Source organism: Aegilops tauschii, chromosome 2 (assembly GCF_002575655.3).
Source record: "Aegilops tauschii subsp. strangulata cultivar AL8/78 chromosome 2, Aet v6.0, whole genome shotgun sequence".
Lineage (NCBI taxonomy): Eukaryota > Viridiplantae > Streptophyta > Magnoliopsida > Poales > Poaceae > Aegilops > Aegilops tauschii.
This window is the reverse complement of record NC_053036.3, coordinates 290991603-291006626: the sequence shown is the minus strand read 5'-3', so window position 1 is coordinate 291006626 and position 15024 is coordinate 290991603. Positions and strand designations below refer to the sequence as shown.

Below are 15024 nucleotides of genomic sequence, written 5' to 3'. Positions count from 1 at the left end.
GCTAGGGACCGTGGACATCACAAAGTTTCATCGCTATAGAAAGTATACAAGTTCAACCGACACATCATCATCATCGACATCGTCAATCACTAGAAGTCGCATCCATCCATATCATCGAGGATGCACCCTAGCTTCTTGAACGGCGTCAGGTCCTGACATTACATGCCTATGCGAGTTCGGTCGTCAGCTCGTGATATAGGGCCGTGGTCGAACATCCCCTTCTCTTCGATGACTTCTTTCATGATGATCGTCGCAGTGTCCCTCTAGATGCGAAAGAAGTCATCTCTAAGTTTATAATCTGCTTCTCCTTGGGATTCTACCCATTTGCCGATATGATCATCGCTTCTAGTTGTCATGCGAAGCTATTGTTGATCCCTTATGAACTCCATCATGAGATGGAGGAGGTAGAATCCGTCGCTCCTGCTAGGTTTTGGTTGATGGATGCCGCAGAAGTTAGTTTTATGCGAGAAACCCGGCTTGCGGTTCCTTTGTTTCTTGATCTGCAGGTGGCCACCCTTCAAGCTGAAGCCGTGGAAAGCATCATCTAGAATATTCATTACGTGGGTGTAGTCCTTCTTCTCGAAGTTTCTCGTAGGGTCTAAATACACGGCGTGGGAGACTCACGGGTAAAGAACGACAAGGAGGGCGCGCCCATTGCTGCGGGGGAAAAACACCTTAAATTATTCTCCATATGAATGACAAGGAATGATTGAAATGTATGAAAGGGTTGTCCGACAGTGACTTACTTTGGATGATATGGTAGGAGGACCGTTTCATTGTCCTTATTCCTTATCATGAAATTTTCAAGATACCCCCTAGCAGTTTTACGCTCAAGGTCGCTGAGACTCAAGAAGGACTCGTGCATGTAGTATGGATCCGCCACACAAATTTGCGAGATTTTTTCTCTCGTGATGACGGAGTTCGTATGTAGCGCAAATGGCGGACGATTGTAAAATCAAGCCACCATATCAAAAACATCTCGAAGATATGCTCAAACCGCAAGAAGAACACCTCCGCGGGTCATGTGTCGATGTAGCACTTCCCCTCAGGCACACGAACCGTGTATAGCGGATATCCTGGATCCTTCAAGGCTAGTAGGCTTTTCTCAGTTGACAGCACATGGTCATGTAGTCTCCTGAGATCCCCTGATGTGCCCTCTAGTGGTTTCGGCAGTAGGATCAGCTCGCCCGCGACATGGAACATGACCGCACCTTTGACAGGTACACGCTCTTCAAAGTCCACCATTTGGCTACTATGTGCTCTCGCTTGTTTGTAGGCAACAGAGCCTTTCTTCGGTGGTCTCTTCCTCTCCTTTTTCTTGGGCTAACCTTCCAGACCCTTCCTTAACCCCTCCACCAATGTTGTTGGGCTAAGCACCGTACGACCCTCGGCTAGTTGAGCCTGCGTTGAGGCGGCATATTCAGGCGTGTCATGTGAGGATTGCATGAAGAGATACTTCTTGCAATCAACCCTAGGACGTTCCTGCCCGGGCACATCATCCATCTCCTCATCAGCATGCTAATAGCCCGAGTCACCATAGGCGCCTGTATTGAGGAACGGAAGAGGGTCATTCTCGTCCATCCCATCATACATTATTTGTTCTACGGGGCGATTACATCATCCACTATTGGACCCCCTTCCTCGCGTCGTCCGCCGCTCTCAACCGGCACTACATGCGCTGGTAATTGCGTAGGCGGGGTGGTGGTGTTCATACCTGCTTGTTGATGTGTGGTTATTGGTGTGCTCTCAGCCGCATCCAGACGAAGAAGATGCTTTGTCCATAGCAGCACCCTTGCAGTTTCCAAGCTGCGTAGGGGTCTCGTCCTCCTCTCCCCCAAGCCGTACTGGAGGAGGCAAATCCTCGTGCCCCGATTTCACACTCGACAAGTTAACCCTGAAGTGGCCACCGGGGATAGGTTGGCCGTGGAACGTGAGTTCTAAGGGCTTCCTTATCACCGCCTTTCCCACGTCCACCTTTTGGCCTTTGATCACGGAGAGTATGGTGCATGGGGTGTCGTCGGCCTGCAAAGACATGTATATGGCGTAAAACATCCGAAACGCAACAAAAATGGAATATTCTAGATATATGTTGGTGCGACGTGTAATTACCGTGAGGCATCGAGCTCAGCCAAAAACGAAGGCCCGCCTAGCGTGCCAGAGAAAGAGGACGGGCCGCTATGAGCGGGTGCGGGTGCGGGAGCAGGCGCGGTTGCGTGAGCAGGTGATAGTGTGGTTGTGATGTTCACTGAGTTGCTCCAAACGAAGCTGGGCATGGGAAAATCATGTGCCGTCTTGTCTGGATTTTCCTTCATCCTGTTGATGACAGCAGGGATCGAGTTAGTAGCGAAATCATTTCTGCAGGCAGCAAAAGCTGTAGTGACTGTCTGCTGGACCGTCTCATTTTTATTCTGAGCTGCTTTTCTCGCGTCGTCGGCTTCTTTTTTTTCAAACGCAAGCTTCACCTTCACCTTCTCGTCGATGTCCGCCTGACTGAACTTCTTTTTCTGCTTCTTGGCCTCTGGGCCCTCGTTGTAATAGACCTTCCACATGGCGTCGTCTCCGGCACCGTGCACATGTCCATATTGCGGCCGCTGGTCAAAAGGGAGTTCCTTCAGTTCGTTTAATTCCCGGTTGAGAGGGGTGACCCACTTGGGCCTCATCGACGAAGACTCGCTTTCGGCTGCAAGCCTATCTTGCTTCTTCTGCAAAAGGAACGTGAACCGTTTACGAATCTGTAGTCAAGTTGATCAGAAGCTAAATGTAAGGTGGTAAAAGAATAATTACCAGTATTCTAATCAATTTCCTCGTGACCGGGTCCGTGTAAAAAATCTTCTTTCCCCTGTCCCACTTGTCGGGTCCTGATGAAGTCATGCTCCAAGAGGCCGGTGAACTTCGCGAAGGGGTCTCGGATCACCATAGCTTCACGTCTCGCGTCCTCCTTATCCCATATGGGCCTTTTGCCAAGGTAGTCACGACTTCCGAGGCGTTGGTTCCCCGTGTTCCTTTTCTGAAGCCCCTTGAATTTCTCAGACTTAGCCTTGGCTGCCTCGGTAGCACAAGTGTCCTTGAACTTTTGGAACTCCTCTTTCGTAAGTGACTGATTTTCCTCTAGAATCTTGGACATGGGTTCATTAGCCTCAATAGCTTGTTTCACCCTCCCTTTCCAGGAGGTCAAATCATTGCTGGACATGCCCATGGCGTGGTTGTTAATCTTTTTCATGGCAGGATCATCCCATGGGTCTTCAATCCGGTCATCCCGACCGGGGAACTGGAATCTCTTGTGTAGCTTCGTTAGGAGCAAGTGCTCCAAATTTGGTTTAGTCCTTAAGTCGATGTTTTTGATGCTCATGGTTTTTCGTAGGATGCAACCAACTTGGTTCCCATAGCACTTGCGAGGTTCATCTGGCTCTGGTGGCTCAAATTTGTCGGGGTGCATCTTTGTGACCAGCAGTCTTCTGATGCCAAGTTTGTTAGGTTTTTGTGTCCCCTGCTTCTTCTTTTCGTTACTGGCTTCGGCACCGGTACCTTCCCCGTCGGTACCTTCCCCGCCAGTCTCGGCGCCACCTACGGTGCCGGTGCCATCAGTATCGATGTTGGTGTCAGTACCATCATTGAGGTCGCCATGCAAACCTTGACTGTGCTGACTAGACAAAAAGTTGAGCCACTTATGTTCACCCACACAATCCATCTCGTCTGCACCGTGGTCAGAAGGCCCGATTTCTTTATTGTTCAACATGTTTCCTATGATTATGTCTCCTCATTTAATTATTAAACTATAATAAAATGAGTAATGACATAAAAAATTCTATGGTTTGCCGGAAGGTCGTTTCATTTCCGTCGCAGGAAATCCTGGCACTCGATATGCCTACTTTCTAGCAGAAGTCATGCCAAAATTCATGGGAAATTTCGGCATGACCTTTGCTAAAAAGTGGACATATCGAGCGCCTGAAATTCACCGAAACAGAAATGAATCAACATTCCGGTGAAACATAGGCAACTCGGATCATATACCCTGCACATAACCATCACTTTCCAAATCACATGTACACTTCAAAATTGCATATAACATATCCATCAGAGCAAGCTATACACAGGAGGCCAAATCACATGTACATGTCCAAATCACATTTACTCGGGTCATTTCTGAAGTGGAGTGCAAGAAGTGATCATTACTTGTAAAATGCAAGCTTAAACTGAATAACCCTAGATCAGAGCAAGCTATACTAGATCCTAAAGATCATTCTATAAACCCTAGAGCACTAGCACATCATCATCCATCATCAACCCTGCAGTATTACACCAAGATTACTTGCTGCTATTACTCGCTTCAACTGCCCACTCGTAAGTATTTTTTTTATCAAATGTCCTAAAAAGAATGCTTTTCATAGTATTTTCTAACTCCTAAGTTCAAAGACACGGAAAGTATACACAGAAAAAATTGACTTGATTTCTGTCCTATTTTATAATACGGATAATTTTACCTATTTTCCAAATTTACCGACATAAAACTTCTATGAATATTTTGAATTCAGAATTCACAAAATGCCTACAACTATGAACAGTAGGAACATCAGAATCTAACTATTTCATCAACACATTTTCTGAAATTTGAATTCACAATTTTCTGTATTTTGAATTCACAACATCATTTTATGAATTTTGAATTCACAAAAGCTACTCTTTTTCAATTGTAAATTAAACCAACCTATTTCATCAACACATTAATCATTTAACTAAATTGATGTAACTACATGAACCCTAGAACTAGTATCTCTGTAGAACCCTAGCTAGGATTTCTAAACCCTAGAACACTTAGGCAGAGAGACAGAGAGAGAGTGGAAATTAGAGAGAGGAGGGGTGGGGACTTACAGAGGGGGGGGGGGGGGTCGGAGGCGAGGCACCGGAGGTAGGGCCTCGAAGAAGAGGCAGGTGGTGGCAGCGAGAAGGCAGGCACGTGATGATGTCTGGGTGGCACGCGGCGGCGGCGACGGAGGGCGACGCGGGCGACGGAGGGCAAAGGCGCGGCATCGGAGGAGAGGAAACGGGCAACAGAGAATGGGATGGAGGAAGAAGAGGAGGAAGCCCGCGCGGGGGGTTATTTCAAAATAGCAGTAGCACGATTTTGTAACCGGTGATATCGCTAGGATATCTATAGCGCGGGTTCGAAAACTGCACTACTGCTATCTCAAGTAGCTATAGCGTGGGTTAGAAAACCACGCTACTGATATCTTACGTAGCTATAGCGCAGGTTACAAAACCGCGCTACTGCTACCTTAGCTATAGCGCATGTTACAAAACAACGCTACTGCTATAGCTCCTTTTTCATTTAGTTTCTTTTTCTTTTTCTTTTCATTTCCTTTTTCTTTCTCCTTTTTCTATTTCTTTTCATTTACTATTCTATTCCTTTTTCATGTTGTTTTTGTTTCCTTTTGGTTTACTCTTTCTTTTTCTCCTCTGAAAGACAACCGAGCTAGCCGGAACCATATGGATGGTGGGAAGGGGATACATTAATGTATATCACTAAGACGATATATAGTACACATTATTTCATCGATAACGATTAAGTGCATACACGAAATAAATACATATATATATAAATGATGCATGGTTTCTCAGCGTCGACGTTTTTGTTTTTGAGTGAGCTTCTTTCCCTTATTGTTCGTTGACGAATAATTGAGCCCCTCATTGTGACTTTTCCTTTTCCATGGAGTACGATCTTTCTTAGGTAATGTAGTATTGATTCTTCTTTTGACGTATGCTTCATCGTCATCGTCATCTTCCCTCATCGGGTTGCTGTACTGATCGTAGTCTTCCTCGTTGGCGACTTCGTCCATTCCAATGATGTTCCTTTTGCCTCTCCTTGACAACACGGCTGGGATTCCTCGGGTTGGTTATGATGAAGCATTGTGTCAAAAAAAGGTGTCCCAATAGAGGCGAAGGTGTCCTGATGTTTCGATGAGATAGCTATCATTTTCTGTGGGAGTCGACTTTGACGATCCGACTACGAACATGCGAAGACGTCGTGCCTTAGCAATCACTAAACCAACTTCCGAGATGTTATTGACCACACCGGAGCACGATCAACCTGACCACGTGGGTCTATTTTCTGTGAGCAAACAAAGAACAAGCAAGAAACTAAGATTGTAATCTGGATATTGCGAATATAAGAGGAAAGGTTTATTGCTGAAGGTAGGGTTCTGTGACGTCTTGGTCTGGTCGCTGAACACAAACAAAGTACGCGAAGTTGTAGCTATGGAAAACTTTTAATCTAAACAAAACCCAAAGTCTAAACGATGCCCTAAGTGCGGTATATATGGAGGAGTAGGGGGAATTTCGTGCCCCTTGTAGGAGGGGTCCGAAACCAACTCTAACTTTGTTTCCCCACACATACAGACTCTAAAAACTGCCTATACTTAAATATTTCGAAATTACATGGGCCCGGCCCAAAAATAAGGTGGCGCAACACCTAAAATAAGCTATGGACGAAAGTTATGAAGGGGAATCTTGTATATTTTGTCCATGTCCTTGTAGGTCATCAGGGAGGCTTTAAAAGTGCTCCAATATGCACTAGAAACGACATTCTGGATCCCTTCGCGTGTGCCTTCATCTCCATGCTTGATCCTACTCTAGTGTTTATCCCTCTTGTCCATGCTTGGCCCTTCCTTAGTAACCAACACAAATGTCTCCAATTTAGGCAAAATCATATTCTCATAAACATTAGAATTGTCACCAAGAAACGAAAGTACCTGGTAATTCAATTGGCGTGCGCGAGCTCTAGTAATTGGTCCAGTATGTATAGTAGTAGGGCTGTGGATGTAACAATGATATTGATGTCCTCATCAGGTTGGTTGTGAAGAAGCATCGTGTCACGTGCTTAGCATGTACCCATGGCTCGTTTTTTGTGATGGCGTTCACGGTAGCGCTCTTAGCATCGGGTATAGACATGGTACTAAAATACCTGTTTCCTCTTTGGACATTCTTAGCCCATCTGACATGGAACATTGTCGCGTTGTGCAGTCTACAGTACTCAAGCTCCCAGATCTCCTCGACCATTCCGTGGAATCTCTCAGTTGCGGCATTGTCGCCGGTCATCCATTCCATTGTCACACCTGAGTACTGAAAACCACTGTTCATATCTTTGACCTCCGTGTAGAACGTGTATCCATTGATATCGTATGCATGATAGGTCGCGAGGTTGGCCGCGGGGTCATGTGCTAAAGCGTATATGAGCAATCTGTCCGTAGATCCCTCTTTCGAGGGATTAGCAAGAATATGCTCTTTGACCAATGCAGGGAAGTGGAGTTGTGCTCTCTAGTAAATTCGGTGTTCGTCCTGCATAGCCCCTGGTCACGATACTTCTTTGCGATGGTTTCTTTGTGTAGTGTCACGAAAGGATCTACCACGTCTAGGTGATATAGCACTACTAAGTTTGCTATGTCAAAGTCGTTGCGTCGATTCGAGTAACCCACATGCAGCTCCCTGCGACCGTTGGAGTGACCTTCTCCTTCAAGCCTCCCAAGGTGCTTCTTAATGGGCAAACCAACACCTGGCCGGTCTCTGCCATATTGATAATTCTCGCAGAAAGAGATGCACTCTTGTGTCAGATAGCCCAGGACAATGCTTCCATTCGGACGGGACATGTTACAAACGAATCCTTTGATGACCCCATTCATCCTCTCGAACGGCATCATGTTGTGCAGGAATGAAGGCCCCGGGTCTATTATGTGGTCCACAATGTGGACACATAGATGCACCATGACGTCAAAGAACGCAGGCAGGAAATACATCTCAAGCTCATTTAGTATCACAACGATGTCTTCATGTAGCCTTCGGAGCTGCTTCACACTGATCGACTTTCAAGAGATGACATCGAAAAAGTTGTAGAGACCAATAAGCGTGTCGCTGACGTGCTTGTCCATTATCCCTCTAAGGACAACAGGTAGTATATGCGTCATCATCACATAACAGTCATGGGACTTCATCCTGCTGAATCTTTTCTTCTTCGTGTCTAGAAATCTGCTTATCTTCCCATAGTAACCGGAACTAAGTTTGATTCCGGTAAGGCACTGGAAGAATTGATCGATCTCAGCCAAACTTAAGGTGATGGAAGAAGGGGGCAATAATCCTCTTCCTTCACTTTTTTGCCTTTCTTCTCCCGCGTGTCCGTCTACGTCATCTCTGTCTCCTCTGACTTTTTACAGGGCGGCATGTGCAGATCTGCCCTGATTTTCAAATCTTGCAAGTCTCTTCTTGCCTTCGGCCCATCCTTGGTCTTAACCGGCATGTTCATATTGTCGCAAGCAAGCTCTCAATGACATTCTTCCTGATGTCCATTTGATCAAGGCAATGAGGCGTGTCGAGTTTGTGCCAGTACTCCAAGTCCCAGAAAACAGACCTTGTCTTCCATACCTTCGGCAGGGGCTCCGGCGCCTTTTTTATCGTCTTTCCCGGCGCGGGGCACTGTTCCCAATTTTTCAATAGCTCATCGATTTCGGCGCCGCTCCTCTTACATGGAAGTCCTCGATGCTCAGCCTCACCATTGAATAGATCTCCATGGTTTCTCCACGGGTCGTCCTTCTCGAGCCATCTTCGATGCCCCATGTACACAATTTTCCCAGACCCGCCATCTTTCGTTAGCTGCTGAGACGCCGTATCATCCATGCACCGCGTGCCTCCGCAATATCTGTGGCACACCTGGCCTGCGACATATCTGTAACCGAGATAGTCGTCCATCGTCGTGATCAACGCGCCTCTCATATAGAAATACTCGCCTTTGATGGCGTCCCATGTCTTGACCGGTGTTTTCCATAACGTGTCTAACTCCTCTTAAAGTAGCCCCAGATACAGATTAATATTATTTCCTGGTTGTTTCGGTCCTTGAATCAGCATGCTCATGTGTGTGTACTTCGACTTCATGCACAACCAGGGGGAGGTTGTACATCCATACAAATGCGGGCCATGTGCTAGGTTGGTGTTCTGGTTGCCAAACAGATTCATGCCATCGGTACACGCGCCAAGCACGATGTTCCTTGCATCACCTGTGAAATATTGATATTCGCCATTGAATGCTCTCACAGGCTTGCATCCGTGAGGTGTCTCAGCTTCGGATCATCTCCATCGTTGGGCTTTTACCTCTCCGCGTGCCAACGCATGAGCTTTGCTTCCTTGGGATCTATGAAATAACGCTGCAGACGGGGAGTGATCGGTAAGTACCATACAACTTTCTGGGGAGATTTCTTTACGGCCTTCTTGTATTGAGAAGCATTGCACACTAGATAGCTAGTTTTTTCCGCGTGCTCCTTCCCATAATTGATGCAATCGTTGATCCACGCATGGTGTCTAATGTGCGGGAGATCAAGAGGGCACACGATCTTCTTGGCCCCATCCACACTAGTAGGAAACAGATTCCCCACGGGAAGAACCTTCTTTAGGTACTTGAGAAGCTCATGGAGGCTACTGTCGGTCCATTTGTTTTTAGCCTATGTCTTCAGAAGTTGTAGAGTGAAACTCAAGCGGGTCACCTCGGGATCGCAACCATCATACAATGGAGTGTTCGAGTCTACCACAAGTTGCTCCAGCTTGGCCTCCTCTCTAGAAGCAGCTTTGTTGGTACTCGTCTCCTTGAGAAGCAGATCTCAAACATGAGGATACCACATGATTGAACTTAGTAGCGACGAAGTCTACGGCATGTCCATGTTTTCTCTGTCGCCATGTCTGGCCTCTTCTCCGCCGTCATGTCCTGCCTCTTCCCCGCTGCCATGTTCGGTCCCTTCTCCGCCGCCATTATCGGTCATCTCTTCGTCTGGCCTTGTGTCATCATTGGCTGCCCCGTCGGCGTCCTCGTCATCATCATCTTCAATTATCCACCGAGCATAGCCATCCATGAAACCAGTCATGAGCAGGTGCGCCATCAAACAACCATCATCATAGGGGTCGAGCCAAACTCCTCCTTTGCATCTTCGACACGGACATAAAATCTCTGTCCGTTTATTTTCATTCATGTCCTGCACCGCCGATCACAACCACCTTTCCAGCATTGTTCCACTCACCATCGTGAACGCCTACGTGGTAATAATAAACAAACTAAATATAAAAATGCATGCATGCATCAAAGTCATACAAAAATTCAGCATGACCTTCCCTAAGCATAGGACATATAGAGTTTGCCTGAAATTCGCCGAAACGGAAATAAATCGACATTTCGGGAAAACATAGGCAACTCAAGCACAATTCGGCGGCAACTCATGCCACACACACAATTTCCATCATATCGCCCGATTATGTCATATCGCACACATACACATATTTCCATTCTTGCAAAAGCACAAATTTTTAATCACCTATCTCGAGATCGAGCACGGTGATGATGATGTCGATCGGTGTCACCCCACACCTAGGGAGTGATCAAAAGTGGACAAAGCTTACTTCTTGACATGGCTAGATCTAGTTATGGAGGTACATAGGTCACTTCATTAAATGGGTAGATCTACCTAGCTAGTTGGGGAGGAAAAGAGAAAGGAGTTGCATTAATGGAGGTGGTGTAGTTAGCTAGGAGCATTAAGGAGAGAGAAAGAGAGGTAGAAGAAAGAGAGTAATGGGGGTAGAAGTAGTGAGAAAGAAGCAAAGTGAGGGAGAGAGGAGGTGGGAGCTAGGGGAAAGTGAAAGGAACAGAGGATGGGGGAGGGGTAGGAAAAGGTGGCTGCTGCGCCTTAGCAGTAGCATGTGTTGCAGCAGCGCGATACTGCTATGTGGGCCTGCCATGTGGCATGGTTCAAACCTAGCAGTAGCGCTCTCCCCCGAAAACGCGCTACTCCTATATACTTAGCAGTAGCGCGTGTTTTGGAAGGTCGCTACTACTATACCTAGCCTGTCGGCAACAATGTGGCAATTATAGTAGTAGCGCATTTTCCTGGAGCCGCGCTACTGCTATGTAGATAGTAGTAGCGCCCTTGGTGACCGCGCGTTACTGTTAATTAGCAGTAGCGCCTTATTTTAACCAGCGCTACTGATAAGCCTCCATGTATAAGCTTTTCCCTAGTAGTGCAAGATAGCGAGACTAAAGTTCTACATATCCATGAGGGATGGGTGATGGATATAAACTCCTTGGCCTAGTTTCAAGACAATTTAAATATGGTCCACATAGATGAGAAATGGTATGACATGACCGGAGCGAAGAGTAGCTACTATGTGCTGCCTAGAGAAGAACTAAATAACACTATGGACAATCCTAATAGCATTGGGAAGGTAATGTTCCTAACAGCTGTGGCCAAGCCTCGCTACAATGAAGATGGGGAGATGACATTCGATGGAAAGATTGGCATTTGGCCGTTTGTGGTAGACACCGAGGCACAATGAACCAGCCACAACAGAGATAGAGGAACTATTGAGCTGAAACCGGTGAAAGTAACCAGACCTGATCAATAAAGTAATCCCTGCCATTCAAGACAAATGGGCTGATGGTGAAGAGAACACAATGATCTTCATTCAACAAGATAATGCAACACCGCATGTCCTACCTAATGATGTTGTTTTTGTAGAAGTTGTGGTACAGACAAATCTGGATATTTGATTATTACAGCAACCCCCAAACAGTCCTGAGCTCAATGTTCTAGATCTTTGTTTCCACTGCTCCCTCCAATCCTTAACCGACTACAGAGCACCTATGAATATCCAGGAATTGGTACGTCTACAGAAGCCCATAAGCTATTCAAAAGCTTTATGATGTTGCAAGTAGTCATGGTTGAAGTGATCAAAGATCAATGAGGAAAAACCTACAAGATGTTGCATCTTCATAAGGAACGTCTACAGAATGCTGGAGAGGAAAGAGTTGGTGTATATTTCAGCACAGAGCTAGTTGCTGACACGAAGGCCTTTATAGAACAAGGAAATGAGTAGATAGAGAAAGGAAAAAAGAAAGGGAAAAGGAAAAGAAAGGATAGGAGTATGTGATATGTATGTCATGTGTCGTGTGTTTGTCTTGTGTATAGTTGTATATCATGTGTATGTCTTGTTGGATTTATTTGAAAAGAAAGGAAAAGGAAAAGTTGGAATTATTTGAATTAAGTTGCATTTAGTTGAATTAAGTTGGAATTATTTGAATTAAGTTGGATTTAATTGAATTAAGTTGGAATTATTTGAATTAGCTAGGTTTATTTGAATTAATTTGGAATTATTTGAATTAAGTTAGATTTATTTGAATTAGCTAGGTTTATTTTAATTGATTTGGAATTATTTGAATTAGCTATATTCTTCTTCTTCTTCATAAACCGAAAAATATGAATATTATTCATCCACTAATTACTCCAAATTTAGAACTGAATAAACACTTGTCATCTTCAGTAAACACTTGTAAATCTAGAGTTGTTATAAATCCGGATAAACACTTGTCATGTCTGAATCTGAGGGACTATGTTTTTTCTTTTTGTACTTAAATGGTGATCTCTTGATAAAAGCTGACTTTAATTTCACCCCGCACGACAATCTAGATAATTGTGTAAGATCAAGAATAGTTACTGTTCTCACTCCAACATTTTTAGTCTCTTTTAGAGAAAACATTTTCAGTCTATATGGGTAAATGAGAGCACATTGCTACTACAAGTGATACAGTGTGGAAAGGAAAACAATCAAACATGAAACATAAATAACCATGAGAGTGTGCAGTGCAGTCAACTGCCAATTGGTTTCTAATTACTCCATAGTGAATAACTTAGAATGCAACAAGTACTAATGTCCTTTTCGGCAACAAGTAGAACGTCTCAAATCTTTTACCAGGCTATCCACCATCTACACAGCAAGATTCACAAAGACATGCACGCTTCAATAGACTTGTGGATGCTAGCAAAGTGATAAAAACTTGGATGTTTTCAGAAATATAGCACCAGAGGACATTAAGTACTCCATTCACGAAACCTTTAAATATAGCATCACAAGCCGCATAGGTTGATGAACTGGCATGTATGCTAAAGGCAAGGAAATGCCACCTTCTTTTCTTCTTCTAGCAGTTCATGAACTGGCCTGTGTGCTGCAGCTATGTATAGGTTCTGCAGAAAATGCACCAAACGAGTTACACACAGGTGAAGTAAGTGGACAACAACATTTAATCTCCAGTTCTTTTCTTTTGGTAGTGAAATTCAATCTCAATTTCGTAAGCAAAGAAGCAATGTAGTGACTGTACTCCAAGTTAAATTCAGTCAATGTGTACACAAAGTAGTGATTTTTTCACCAACTGAAATCAATTATCACCAATACTGTTCATACTAAATTTATACTATATGTTTATCTAGTGTACGTTCACCAATACTGAAAGCATACAAAGTGCAAGGCTAACTGAATCTATACTGTATGTTCATCTACTGTATGTTCACCAATGCTGAAAGCATACAAAGTGCAAGGCTAACTGAATTTATACTGTATCTTCATCTCAAGTACTCCATGGCCAACTAAATTTTGTCAGTACTGTACTCGTACTCGTAATACTCCATGGCTCACCTGCACCAATGGAAGCAGCATCCATTCCTCTGCAATACTCCATTCCTCCTCCAATCGCTGCACAAAGTCAGCTCACCTGCTTGCTTCAACAGACAGACATCACCTATAATTTCAGAAGACAGACCTGCGCTGTGGGCAAGCAGGGTAAAGAAGCAGAAGCGGCAGCATCGGCGCCGATGGAGCCAAGAGTGTATGTCCTCCATCATAAGCCCGCCAGTTCGAGGAGAAAGACGAGCACAGGGCAGTGGCATGTGGCTGGAGCAAGTCTTCCCCATGCCCTAGTCGTGTTTCCCACGCCGCGGCCGCCGAAGCTCGAGGTCTGGAGGAGGTGCTCGATGATGAGGAGCGGGTCATCGAGCGTTGTCAGTAGAGCCGGCAAGGCACGGACTTTGCAGAAAAGGGGATCCCTTCCTCCTTGATCTCCTAGTGAGGATGGAGAGAAGAAGTAAGATGAGGGAGAGAAGGCGGCCAATGTGCGGCGGGGCGACAGAGTAGGTGGCGAGGTGGTAGAGTATGCGGCGAGGCAACGGAGCAGGCAACCGACATGTGGCGAGGCAACTGAGAAGAGAAGCATTCAGAGGGAGGGTTGCATAGTTTGTCGGAAGAAAGGGGAGGTGCTTTTCGCAAAATGTCATGGGGACAAGTTTTCCCGAACGGAGGGAGTATAATACTAACCACTAGTAGTGTCCACAACACATCACGACTAACTATATAGGAAACTGGTATATACCAAAGCATAATGGAAACAACACACATAAAAAGGAACTAACATATGCATTTAACTACACAATCACAACATGTCATGATAAAGGTAAAAGTTAACCGAAAATAAATATCTCGATAAAATCTAAATAGCAACCAAACATATACATTATCTCTATAATATTTCAAAGTAAGTGTTCTATACAACAACCAAACCATCATTATAAACCGTAGTAGTTAAGAAATCAAATATCAATCAACAACATGGATTTAATTATCTAGGTATAGCCTTAAAACATCATTAAAATATAATAGCATCAACTCCATTATAACAAACAATTCATTTGTCGACCAATTGAAGAAAGTATTGAACACATGGACAAATGAATGTCAACTGTCATGGACATGACTTAGTAATACATGTTAATGCAACCTTATCCTACCACAAGAAAATTAGATAATTCTAAATATCTAAAATGGTTAACAACAAGCATAATTAAACATCAACCATAACAACTATTATCAAACGTTCCTATAACAAAAGACAAAACCAATATTATGGTGGAAACTAATTAAAAAATTATTAGATGGTAAGACATAACATGCAAGTCATGTGGGTGAAAGAATCATACCTATGTCTTAACTAATAACACATGCATAAAGCATATGAGTTGTCATGAGAAGATACTAAACTAAGGCATTCTCTTTGTAATAGAGAACAACATATACCTACATAACAACTAGCAACAAGAATACCACCACATGGTTAGAATAATAGGCAATCTATACACAATAAACATATGATCAAAGCATAACTCTACTAACATGACATAT

At 44.4% G+C, this 15024-nt stretch overlaps 1 long non-coding RNA gene across 1 annotated transcript; it reads right to left on the bottom strand.

Annotated features, from left to right (window-relative positions):
* Window positions 1-12660: 12660 nt before the first annotated feature.
* On the bottom strand, window positions 12661-14047 carry LOC120974539 (uncharacterized). The gene is made up of 2 exons (XR_005769920.2): window positions 13489-14047; window positions 12661-13040 (listed from the first exon to the last, which is right to left on the bottom strand). It is a non-coding gene; the product is annotated as an uncharacterized lncRNA (long non-coding RNA).
* Between the last annotated feature and the right edge of the window lie 977 nt (window positions 14048-15024).